Raw genomic sequence first — 13292 nt, 5'->3', positions numbered from 1 at the left:
CATGTGCTGAGGAGGGATGCTGGGTATATTGGGAAAAGGATGCCAAGGATGGAGCTGCCGGGTAAGAGGAAAAGAGGAAGGCCTAAGATGAGGTTTATGGATGCGGTGAGTGAGGACATGCAAGCAGTTGGTGTGAAAGAGCATGAAGCAGAGGACAAGAAGAAATGGAAACGGATGATCTGCTGTGGGGACCCCTAACGGGAACAGCCGAAAGAAGATGATGACTTTCAACATTTCAATCCAGTGATTTTAGTGATGACAGTTTCTGTGCCCAGTGAAGAAACAGTACATTTAACCCTTACACACACCAACATTCACAAATACTCACTGTCACACTTGTCCAGATGAGTGTGTTATTGAACTCTGTGACTGCACAGTCATTTTGTTTACAAAAATAACTACTTCAGAGATGCAGATTTTATTTAAGTGATTAGGTAATCAACAATTCTTGCATTCATGCTGGAAATGCTGACAGCCAAATAAAGAACAAAACAGCAGCTGCTGATCTGAAAGCTTTTTCAGTTTCAGCACGGATATCATGCTCTTGCACAACAGCGGATGCCCTTTGGTGTCACAGTCTGAAGCATTTACCTTAGCCTGCTGTAATAGAAGCAGACTCGGACATTCCAAGGACAGTGAGTCTTATGACCATTAGCCTCCCTCAGGCTGTAACTCCATTTTCCAGGAGGGTTGTACCAGTCAAACCTGGAATAAACTTGTGAACACCCATCCAGTCACCTAGGTTGTGCTTAATCTAAGACAGTGAGTCGCACAATTTTAACATGTAGGGGAAAGTTTACTCCAGACGTTTGGGAGGGTCTGGGTCATAAAACTGTCTCTCCAATGTGTAGTTGTCTGCAGGTAAATATTTAAAGCCCTGTACTACTACTGGAGAAGATAGCTGAACTGCAATGAAACAGAAGGCCCAGAATTATTGGGTCTCTAATGGGAATTAAGTGAGACAGATATTGCCCTTCTAAATTCTTTAAGGCACTAAAGGGAAGAGCTTCCAGCCTCTCTTGGCAACTCATGGACTTTAGGCCTGTGAACTTTTTAAGAACCTCTAGAGTCTAACCATTTGATATGATTAGTGAGGAACCTCTAGAAAACAACTGTCTGATATGTTTAGTGTGATAAATCCATATGGGGGCACTGTACTCAATAAATGGTCTGATCAATGCTGAGACATCATCAACCCCCCGTTTTCCCCATTTTTCTACATGGGGTTGGGAAGCTGTCTCAGCTGTTGCCATCTCTCTATTCAATCCCACTCTCCTATCTTCTTTTGACATTCTTGCCTGATTGTCGCAAGGTTTTTCTCATACACCCTCAATTCCACTTGCCTTCTTCCTGTCGGTCTTAAATCTTAACCAGATTATCTTCTGTTTTTCTGCACATATGCCAAAACCCCTGTAGCCTGTTCTCTTTGACCTTCTTTGCAAATGGAGATACTTTGGCTTCTGCTCTTATGTCATTTCATCTGTCCCCACAGTGTACAGCCTACTACATGTATCAGGCACTTCATCTCAATCTCCAGATTCCGTAACTGATCTGCCTTCACTGTCCAGGTTTCTGTACCATACAGCAGTATTGGTCGCACCACTGTTTTGTGCACCTTATTTTTCTGCTTCTTTGGCATTCTCCTGTCATACACTGCGCCCCTGACTCACTGTGCCAGTTGGCTGCAGGCCTTCTGCTTCTAGCTCTGACATACTAATTCAGCTTTCCCTTCTCCTCAACACCACCCCCACAGATACTTAAAGCTATTAATCTGTTCCATTGTTTCCCCTTCTCTCTCATTTCTCAGCTTCTTACAATTTCCTCATTTGCTGCCCTTAACTACTCAGGTTTGATCCAATGTGCCTTCAGTTTTGCATTCCTTTCCCCTATCCTTTGAAGTTCTTGCTCAGAGTCTGCTTATAATGCCACATCATCTGCATAATGCAACTTTCTGTCCCCTCTGACCTGTTAGCTAATGTAGTCCATCACCAGTATGAAAAGCAGTGGGCTCGGACCTGAACCTTGATGTGCATCTACTCACACTAGGAACCCCTCTGAGACCGAATGCTGTTTCTGCTTGAATCACTGGGTCCTTGTACATAGCACGCACTAATACTACCAATGTTTCTGTGATTTCAACCACTGCACGACTACCCAAATCAAGGTGTAAAGAGGTAAAATCCTAGGAAAGCTGATGAAAGACCTTTGGCAATTAACTAGGCTAAATAAAAGCATTTCTTGACAACCATTATCAAATGGTCAAAACGGAGGGAGCAATTAACCCAAATACCTAGGTCCCTGAATGTATTTTCATTTTGCAGAGGTGCGTTGCACAATATGATGTGGGGAGGGTTGTTTACCAAAGGTGAGGACACTAGCAATTTGTTTGAACCCATTTTTACTACACCAACAGTTTAAGGATAGCCTATTCTGGAGGATTAAGCGTCATAAGGTGACTTTGCAACAACCTCCACTTTGCAGTCACCTGCAAACTTTGTCAGCGGTCTTGGCTTGGAGATCTTTAAGTCTAATAAAATTCTCTGTTTATGACTGTTGTAATACTTTCCATGGCATTGAAGAGGAGGAATAAAAGGCTCATATCTGTAATTACCCACTGTATGGCCACCCTTAGGGACAGGCATCACCATTGCAGTGGGATAAAACCAGAAGTTAATAGTTTAAGGTGCATTAAATGACCTTTAGACATATGGGAGAGTAAAGGACTCTGACATTATAGATGTGTCACTAAATTCGTTTGCAAGAATACTGGCAATGTCTAGTGGGTCAGAACAGGACCTATCATTATAAGTTCAGCTCAATGTAGGATTTTTTTTAGTTTTATAACACAGCTCAGAAAGGATTTACAATTCTGCTTGGCTCAGAGGACCGCCCAAGTCCATGGGCTCCTTTTAGCAAAATCTGACTTTTGAATGCTGTTGTATAATTTATGACAGTGGGCCACTAGAGTGATTTGTTTTTGTATTTCCCATGACACCTACTTCTGGTAGGGACTGCCAGCTCAATGCAATTTTTAAATGAGTGCAGAATTTCTTAGTGAAGCTTGCTGCTGTAGCAAGGTCAAGGGAGGTGTAGTCATAAGTGAATTTTAATATTTTGGTACTCAGTAGCCTGATGCTGGCAAGTCTGCACTCCTTACATTCACTTGGGTTTGCTGTAGGAGCTTTTCAGAGTTTAAAGGAGAAGGCCACATTTACAGTCAGACATAAGTGGAGAAGGAGACAGCCATATCTGCAAGAATCAGGTTAAGAATGCAAGTCTTCTACCATGAGTATTAACCAACTGCTCAAGGTAATTTATTTAGTCTAAGAATTTCTTGGGCATACCCCAAATTGGAGATACAGGTGCCCAGTTTAATGAAGGGTAGTTAAAGTCATCCAAAATAAGGCAGTTTTTACTAATAGAGATGATTTATAACATAGGTATGTACTAGGCTAATGGCTGTGGAGCCTTTACAAGCCTAGCCCACAGAGGTGCCCAGGTATCGTGCCGCCTGTTAGTTCCCAGTGCCACTATCAAGTAGAGCCACTGGAATGATCCCTGGGATGAACTTTCTATTACTGATCCACTCATCAAGATTTCTCTTGAAGAGGGACAGCTAGGTGCTCTGCTTGATATGTATGGGAAGTCTACTCCAGAGCATGGGCAGTCTTTCTGGAAGAGGAGCCTGTCCCTCCAGCATGTTCTGTTGATTGTGGTAATGAGGTTGAGGTCTCTGGAGTGTGTGGTACGGTGGGATTGGGATTTCTTTTTTAGCATTTCTGACAGAGCTGGGTCAGACATGGCTTTGTAAGGCAAGCAGAGATCTCCTCTAAGTGGGCGACATGAGACAGAGAACAACTGCAGTCTTTTGAGACTGTCCATCTAGGACATCCTCTTCATGAGGTACTTCTGTGGCCTCTTCAGCTGCTGCAAGTGTCTAGTGAGATACATGCCAAATGGGGCCATTATACTCGATGACTGGTCTGACGGAAGAGTAGAGAGAGAAGATGACCTTCTTTCTTCCTGGAAGCAAAACCCTTGGTAATGAGATGTGCCACATACAAGGACTTTCTGTCCACAGTGGCAATGTGATGGTCGAAGGAGAGGTTGCTGTCAACCTGCATTCCCAACTCTCTTATAATGCTTTCAGTGTTCAGTGGGCTCCCATCAATGTGGTAATTAGTGGGAACTGAGTTTTTACCAAAGGGGATGACGACGCATTTTTTGGTGTTAAGCTTAAGGCCATGGTTTCAACCCTAGTCATTGGTCTCAGTGAGGCCTTTCTGTAGGATGTCTGCATCACTTGGGGAGTTAATAATGGCCCCCAGCCTGCAGTTGCCTGTGAACTTGGTCAGCCAGAGTCCCTTTGTGCTGGCCTGGACTTCTGAGAAGTAGATGCCTAACAGGAGAGGACCCAGGACAAATACCTCTGGGACTCAACCCGTGACTGGTCGGCACTCTCACTTGGGAGTCCGCTACTTTCACACTGTGTTCCATCTGTGAGCCAATTTGCAACCCACCTACTGATATAGGGGTTGAGGCCTAGTTTGGTGAGTGATCTTGCATGATCATCAGAAACAAAGGTGGTCTAAAACTATTACTAGAAAAACCTAGAGTGAATTTCAGTTCTGACCTGCCTGCAGAATCCACCACTGGGACTGTTGGCATGAATACTGCAAAACCTTGATACAGGAGGAATGCTCTCTTTACATTTAAACCAAGTCTCAGTAACTTAGCAGACAAGGATGTTTTTTCAAATGCAGGAGAGTCTCAAAAGCAATTTACTGTTCAGACAGCTGCCTTAATATGATCCCATTTTTTTGGGAATGATGTTACTCTGGAATGTCCATTAACTGGACTACACATAAAAATAGTACTAAGGGGCAGAAAAGTCTAACCAATACGCAGAAGCTCTGAAATGAGAGGTGTAGGCCATCCTTAGTGAAGCATGCTGGACTGCTGAGCACCTCATCCCACAGACACACATAGTGGATCCCCCTGGAATGACAGCAGCTATCCAATTACTGAAGACAATTATCTTTTTTTGTATGTATGCATCATTCCAGGTGAAAGATTCCACTACTCAGGACTAATGTCTTACCTGCATTTGTAACATGAATAGAAAGTTTTGGGATGTCTCTCTCGACATACCAGACTGTTTTGCATTTAAAGTTGTTCACCTCCATGTGTACCACTACCATGCCATAGTCATACGAGGAGTTAGGATCTTTAGGGCCATCTGAAAGACAACTCACTTTAAAACCTCTCTTTTCCCAGCCTTTTGAGTAACAAGTCAAAGTGTCTGACAACAGACACTATCACTAAATATTTTCATTGTTGCTGTGGTTCAAAGTTATAGACTTGGAGTTTTTTCCTCAGGGTGACACCTTGTGGGAGGTGTGCTTGAGGTGGAGAAGTGGCCTGATTTTTGCTTCATTTTTAAATTTTACACACATCCAGATGCCCACTCATCTGCATGTCAGTTTAGCTGCTCTACAGAGACTCATAGCTTTGTTCAAAGTCCATTTAAACTGACAGTAGTCTACTTTTACCACTCTGTCATTTTTTAATGTCACCGACAATTCTGTCTCAAATCAATGAATCCAGCAGCTGAAAACTTTCAGTCCGACTCTATATGGATGGATAACGATTTTATGTGAGAACAGAACTACCAAATAACTGCTCCATCAGAAGCAATGCTGTCATCTGGTTGGAGGCACGGATGTGATGGGTATTCCCTTGTAACTAACAAATGGGGGGTGGAAGCACAGAGAGAAAAGCTTCCTCTCATAAATACATTTACAGTATTGATTTTACATGAATAACTCACCACAAAAACTTTACAGCATTCAGCACACAAAACAGCATACCCTATTAAGAAACAAAAATGGATGCATCCATTTTTGTTTTGTAAGCCCTCACATTTACTGGCTCCTGCACCAAACAAAGTGGTAGAATGGCTTACTAATACTTAAAGTCCTGTGCATTCACTATTAGCAATTTCTGAGCAGCCATTCTCTGATTCTGCTTGCATTATTTTACTTACTTTTGCTATTACACACCATCTGATACTTCAACTAGCAGATAGCAACTTAGTGTGGAATGCTTGTAGCCCTGACCTCATGTCATCATTATGTAAGGCAAGATGATGTGGGTCCATGCTATGTTTGGCTGGCTTCCTGGAACTGGCATTACTTAAAAGCAAACATGAAGTGACACCCTGACCCCATGTGCAAAAATGGGAAGAGAGGGTGTGGTGACCATTCCAGACATTCTTCTATAAGTGGAAAGTGTTCTAGTGTCCTAGTCTGCTAAGCCACCACTTTTGTTGAATTGTGGCATTCATTGGCTAAGCCACAGCTTTTGTTGAATTGTGGCATTTTATTGAAAAAAAGTATCTACTTCTTGCTACAATTCCATTGTGGCACCTTTTTTCTGTGAAGAATTACTTGTTCTACAGACTTCTCAGTTAAACAGTTTTGTTCAAGTTTCTTGCACCAAGTCATGGAATATCCTCATCCGGATAGAATTTTCCTTCTGGTGTAGTGCGATATTTTCAAACGTTCTACTTCATTCTGACAGTAAGCAGAAAATGCAGATCTACCTCCACTGTATCTTAAATTCATTTGAATGATGTAGTTGACAAAACCTTGGTATCAGACAAATTATTTGGAAAATGACAGTCCTACTCAACGACATGCAATGATGGGCTGTTTGTGTGTGTAGATTTTTCAGACCATGACGAACTACAAACAGCTGAGAATCTGTGGATGCACAAACACAGCAGAAACAGAGAAGCAAGACAGGACAATGTAACAGCCAGTATGTACAGTAAACTCGCAGTTTACCAGCACCCATGGGGATTGGTAGATGCTGGATAACACTAGTTTCTGGTTGCTTGACAGTTGCTATTAAAAACAGGCCTGACTAATGCTGTACTTATTACTATTGGTTTGGTTTGACTTGTTCTCAGGTTGGGAAGAGAGGAAATTTATTCCCATCTTCCTTTTTAAAACTCAAACTCTAAAAACATAAAAAGAAGTGGTCTTTACCATAACGTTCCATCTGTGTTGTCGATCTTCATTCATTCTTGACAGATGGGTTCAGTTCCAAGAGATTCGGCCGTTATACAGCTCATGCCAGCCAAAAAACTCTAGAGCTAAGGCTCTACTCACAATGCCCCTCTCTCCATTACCTCAGATCAACTGCAGCCTAGTATAGAAAAGACAGAAGTCCTGTCTAAGGTATAACCCTATAAACCTCCCAGAACAAGGTCCAATCCTCCAGAAGTCTCTTGGAGGGGGCAGGAGGGTGGGATGTCAAAAACGAATGAAGACCGACAACACAGATGGAATGTTATGGTAAGGAAATAACTTCTTTATCTGATGCTGTCAGTCTTCATTCATTCTTGACAGAGTCCTCAGCTACTGTAGATCCTGGGCGGCCCTAATGAATTATATTCCTGAGTACCATAGAGCCAAAGGATGCTCTTCCCCTGGAGACCATATCTAATTTGTAATGAGTGATAAAGGTATGAGGAGTAGCCCATATTGCAGCTGCACATATTTCTTCCACAGAGGCCTTGGAATGAAAGACAGCTAAAGTTTAAACAGATCTGGTGGAATGCATTCTAACTGGAGCAAGTAGTTTGAGTTTATTCTGACTGTAGACAAAGGTGATATCTCTAAGCCATCTTGATAAGGTAACTTTTGACACCGGTTTACCCAATCTGGGTCCTGAAAAAGATACCAATAATTGGTCCGATTTTCTAGAATAATTTCTGTCCAGCTAAAAACATAACTGTCTGTGGACGTCCAGCAAATGTGAACAATATTCACCTATGTTTGAAAAGTTTGGAAAGAAAACTGTCAAATCTATAGACTGGTTAATATTACATTCTGACACCACTTTGGGGAGAAAGGACAGGTTGGTTCTTGGTTACACTCTCTCCTAGAGAAATATGATCTAAGGATGCTTTACACATAAAACTTGTAATTTGGAAATTCTCCTGGAAGACATGATAGCCACCAGGAAGAGGGTTTTCCAAGATAATAATTTGGAGTTGCAAGTTGCTGCTGGCTCAAACGTCTGTCGAACTAGGCACTGTAAAACCAGAGTCAAAATCCCATGGTGCTATAGGATCTTTGAAGCAGGTTTTAGATGTAAAGCACCTTTACGAAAAAATTTGCATAAACCATGAGACATTAAGGAATGATCATCAAATCAGTTATGAAAACTGGTAACAGGTGCTAACTGAACCTTAAAATGTGGAAGTAGAGGCTCCTGATCCAAATAAAGATGCTAAATATTCCAGGACCTTATCAACTGATGCTGAAAAGGGGACTATGTTGTTCGTACAAGCCCATATCGAAAATCTTTTCCATTTCTTAAGGTAAAGTTTCCTAGTAGATGGTTTATTGACAGCCAGAAGAATCTTCTGTACTGAACAGGATAAGTTATTCTGCCTGGCAATTACTGGAATTAGAGATATCAAACTGTCAGCTTGAGATTTTGGAGACTGGGATGCCCCAAGCCCTATGGGTGAGACAGCAGGTCAGGAGCTGGGTCCAGAATACAAGGGCAGTGAACCAGAGGTGGCCAAAGAAAGAGGAACCAGACTTGACAGGGCCAACAGGGTGCAATGAGAATGACTTTGCTTCTAAACCTTTGGGTTTTCCTCAAAAACTGGAGAAATCAGTGGAGTACAGGGAAAGGCATAAAGTAGCCCCAGGGGCTAATCGAGGAGAAGTGCATGTCAGGGGACTCCCCGTAAGTGGGAATTAGGGCAAAGTAGCTGCTGCATTTGTTGTTTATCAGAGAGGCGAACAGATCTCTGCAAGGCTGGCCACAACGACGAAAGATCTTCATCGCTAGGTTGTGATTGAGAGCCCACTCATGAGGCAGGAGGATGCATCTGCTCAATTTGTCCACAACCACGTTTGAGTTTCCCGGGATATGCTTTGCTATCAGAAAGTGGTTGGAAGCGATAGCCTATAGTAGATTTGGTTCCCCCCTGCTTGTTGATATACCAGACTACTGACACGTTGTCTGACTGCATTGCAACTGCCCCCGAAGGAAAGACAGACTGGAACGCTTGCAATGCTAAAAGCACTGCCCTCAATTCTACCACGCTGATGTGCAAATTGGCCTCTTACGGAGACCAAGTGCCTTGAACAGTACTTCCCAGATAATGCCCCCACATCAGATAAGTTAAACCCGACCACTGGGATGCCAACAGCTACTGAAGTAGCCTCATGTGGTATCTTGTCAGAGGTACTAAGGTTATAGTTGCTGCCATGGCTCCCACAGTCTGAAGGTGAGCAGGAACTTTGTTTCAGGAAATGATTGCTTTATCAGCCTGTGTGTGTGTTGTGTGTGTGTGGGGGGGTGGGGGCTATACAAGAAACTGTATTTTGTCTTGCTCCTATGAACGCTAGATCCTGTGTAGGAGTCATCTGTGACTCATCTTTGTTGACTGAAATGCCCAGTGCCTCAGTGAGATGCAGCACAAACTTTGCGGCGTAAAGCAGTAGCTGCCAGGAGGGGGTGATGAGGAGCCAGTCTAGGTATGAAATCAGTCCAAATCCTTGTAGTCTCAAGTGAGCTGTTACCACTGCTATGATTTGAACAATCTGGGGGGGGGGGGGGCTGTAGTCAGACCGGAGGGCAGTAATCAGAATTGGTAATGACTAGCTCCTAGCCAGAAGCGGAGATATCTTCTGAAGCACTTGTCTATCTTTGTGTGGTAATACGCATCCTGAAGATCTACAGAGCACATCCAATCATTCTTCTCCAGAAAGGGAAGACTAGACTGAACTGTGACCATCCAGAATTTCTCCTGCTGCACAAATTTGTTCAGTAGGCTGAGACCTAGAATTGGTCTCCAGTCCCCTGTCTGTTTTGCAGTAAAAAGAACCTGGAATAAAATCCGGATCTTATTTGGTCTGTTGGGATTTCTTGGTTAACTTTTTTGGAGCAGATTTTGAATTTCTACTGCTGCCAGATCTCTCTGACTTGATGGAACTTCAGGGATTCGCTTCTGGAATTTTGAGATTGAAGGGAATGTGGTAACCTCTGGTAATAATACTCTGCATCCAAGTATCTGAGGTTATCGTGAGCCAGGTTGATTGGTGCACTGAAAATCTTCCGACTGCTTCCAGAGGTAAATAATCGGGCCTCCACTCAGAAGTGCTGGTAGGGCTGTCCAGACTGGAGCTCTGATCAGGCGGACCCCCTCACCCACGAAAAGGGCCTCTTGTAGTGGAGTTCCCCCCCTCTGCTCCGGGGGGGGGGGGGGAGTACTCACCATGCATGCCACGAAAAGGCCCTTGGGATTTCTTGAACCATATTTTCTCACTCCTCTGATAGAATAAGATTGTTGAGGAACAGAAAAATGAACACCCACAGCAGAAAGGGTCTTTCCATCTTTCACATCTGGCTAGTGTGTCTCTAACTTTAAGGCCACACAAACAGGAACCATCAACAGGAGTGTTGCCGAAGAAGACTTAAAAGGCTCCGTGAAGTCACACAAGTCTATCTAGACATGGGACCTTATGGTAACACCTGTATCCGCTGCCCTAGATGACCGAATGAGCCGCATAGAAGACTGAGACCAGGGTGGCAAGCTGTGAAGCAACCTTATCCTGAAACTTGTCAGACAACTCCCGCAAGGATGTCTGAAAGCTCAGTCATCAGATCCCTTAGGAGACTAGTAAAGTGTGCCAAGAAAATCAAGGACCTAATAGCGAATGTTGACTATGCAAAGACCCACTTCCCAAACCTGTCTATTGTCCTAGACTCTCAATAAGAAGTATGGACAGTAGAACTCTTCTCAGCAAGTTCCTTTTTGGTGGCCGCGGCCACCAGCATGACATCTACTGCTAGACCTTTTGCCCACTGGGGCTGGTCTTCCGGGGCTGTCAGAATTTTACCTGGTCTCCGGGGAATGGGCTCTATGGAATCAGGAGCCTTCCGCTCCCGCTGAACAATCAGATTAACTAGATAGTCAGCGGGTAGGGTCACCCAGGAAGTAAATGGGCAGGCATGAAAAGCTTGCAAGAACACAGATTATTCAGTGGATGGGTTTGAGGGCTTCCAATCACTCCGCTGTTGACCGGTGGAATCCTTCCCATCATTGCAATCTGTCTCTTTCATGACAGATTCTTCTGGAGAATCTAGATGATTCCTAGTGCAAGTCTTCTTACAGGGTGGCTCCTCAGTGGAAATTTCTGAGGAAGACTCCTAAGAGGGACCCTGAACAGGGATATCTTGCAGCTCCTGTGCCCGCTGTCTGGATGTGTTAGACTGTGACAGCTGTGAGCCAGAGGATACACAAGTCTAACACTCCGATGCAGAATAAGCCAGCTGGGAGACTGCTGAGGCAAAAGCTCTCTCCATGATGTGGAAGGCAGGCCTACCTAAATAGGGATGGGAGTCCAGAACAGAGAAAGACAACCTCGGAACTGGGATCACACCCTGCTCGGATGAGCCACCATCCAGAACAGTAGCTGAGGGAGGGTTTGAAACCTCCATGGTCCCGAGAGCCAAAGACGGCGCCATAGAAACAAACAGAACTGTGCAGAAACCCTCAAAAGTGACAGCCAAACCATAGTCCCAGGTGTGCAACGGATCCAGTGGTACTGAGGAGATGAGATTACTCTGGTGCCGAGCTAAGGTCTACCACTGGCACCATGACAGCTGGTACCGGAATAGTTGAAGTGGTGGGCTCCAATCCTTGGAGAGAGGTTGAAGGAGGAAGGCCTGGTGGAGTCCTTGAAGAATATGCCTCGGCTCCGGGAGGACAGTGGTCTGCACAGGTGCGGGGAGACCCCTGGCTGCCAAATGCTGGTCCACCAATCTAACTACGTCCACTTCAGAAAGACTTCTGGAAGAATTGATCGACATTCCCGAGGAAGACTCTAGCCTATCAATGAAAGGGCTGGGGAGTTGACCAAGGAATGGGTCCACAGAGGGGGAATACCAAGTCCTGGGAGGTATGTCTCGACTTTCAGCACTGTAGGCTGCTGTGCAGAGAGGGAAATCAGAACTGAATAGAGAAGAGTGAAGCTGGTGCAAAGAAATTGTTGGTGCCGAAGAGGTAGTTGGCACCAAAGTAGTCAGCATCGGTGCAGTAACAGTCGGTACCGATAAAGACTGAACTGGTGCCGAAGGTAATTTTCCAGTTATCTTAGGTACTTTTGCCCTCTGTTTCGAAGACACAGATGGAAACCGGTGACTTGTGCAATTTTAAGTCTTGTGCCGATGGTGAGGTCAGCACAGAATGGCTTCTCTTTTTACAGTTAGGTTTTGACAATTTAGACGTCTTAGGCTTAGAGAAGGCTTCTTCGAAGGAGCATTTTAGCAAACCTTTCAAAATAAGTTTGTCGCTCCCCCAGTGTACGGACACTGAAACCCTGGGAAATCTTACATGCAGTGTCTAGATGGGGCGCGCCCAAACAGTATACACAGGAAAGATGTCCCTCTGAACTGGGCATCTTTCTGCTACAGTCTTGACATTGTTTAAATCCATGTGTCCCTTTATGTTTATCTGCCATTTCAAGTTCACACATGCACACACACACACACAACACAGACAGATGCAGAAGGCAGAGAAAAAAATGTTTAAATTAAAGGCCAATTACAATGGTACACAAAAATATTACCTAGGAAAGGAACAGAAAGGATACCAACAATGGTATCTAAGAATTACCAAAAGGTAAAAAGTTAATGGGTGGAAAAACAAGTTACCAACGATGGTAATGAGAAAAAGTTGGGTAAAGGGGGTGGGTAGATTAATTCGGAAAGCACTTACATACACAAAGCAAAATAGAGAGAGTGTCAAACAAACTAATACAGACATACTGGTAAAAATTGCTAATAGAAAAACAATAATTAAGGCACTTAGCTGAGAGTATCGGCTGACTCATCTGATTTTCAGTGCGGCAAACGAGATCTGAGGTAATGGAGAAAAGGGCACTGTGGGTAGAGCCTTAGCTCGAGTGTTTTTTGGCTGGCATGAGCTGTATAACAGCCAAGTCGGGTTTGGTTCCGACCTCTTGGAACCATCCGTCAAGAATGAATGAAGATTGACATCAGATGGTAAGTTTCAGCAGGGGGGGGGGGGGACAAAATGCAACACATGAAAAATATTCTGTATTTCTTCAATTTTTTTTTTTTGCTGGTTGCTTGAGTTCCAGTTAAGAGTTTACTGTATGTTAAGCACACATGCTTATGGGTTCTGAAGCTATGGTGCACTACATACTATGCACAGAACCAGCTCAGGATCTCCAAAT

General features: G+C 43.9%; 1 protein-coding gene across 1 annotated transcript in view; it reads right to left on the bottom strand.

Annotated features, from left to right (window-relative positions):
• CTNNA1 (catenin alpha 1) overlaps positions 1-13292 on the bottom strand; it is a gene marked incomplete in the record, with an annotated part of 2307982 nt that overhangs the window by 543800 nt on the left and 1750890 nt on the right.

The sequence above is a fragment of the Protopterus annectens genome, chromosome 4.part0 (genome assembly GCF_019279795.1).
Source record: "Protopterus annectens isolate FY-2018-M chromosome 4.part0, PAN1.0, whole genome shotgun sequence".
NCBI lineage: Eukaryota > Metazoa > Chordata > Ceratodontiformes > Protopteridae > Protopterus > Protopterus annectens.
The sequence above is the reverse complement of the archived record's forward strand: the minus strand, read 5'-3'. Positions and strand labels throughout refer to the sequence as shown.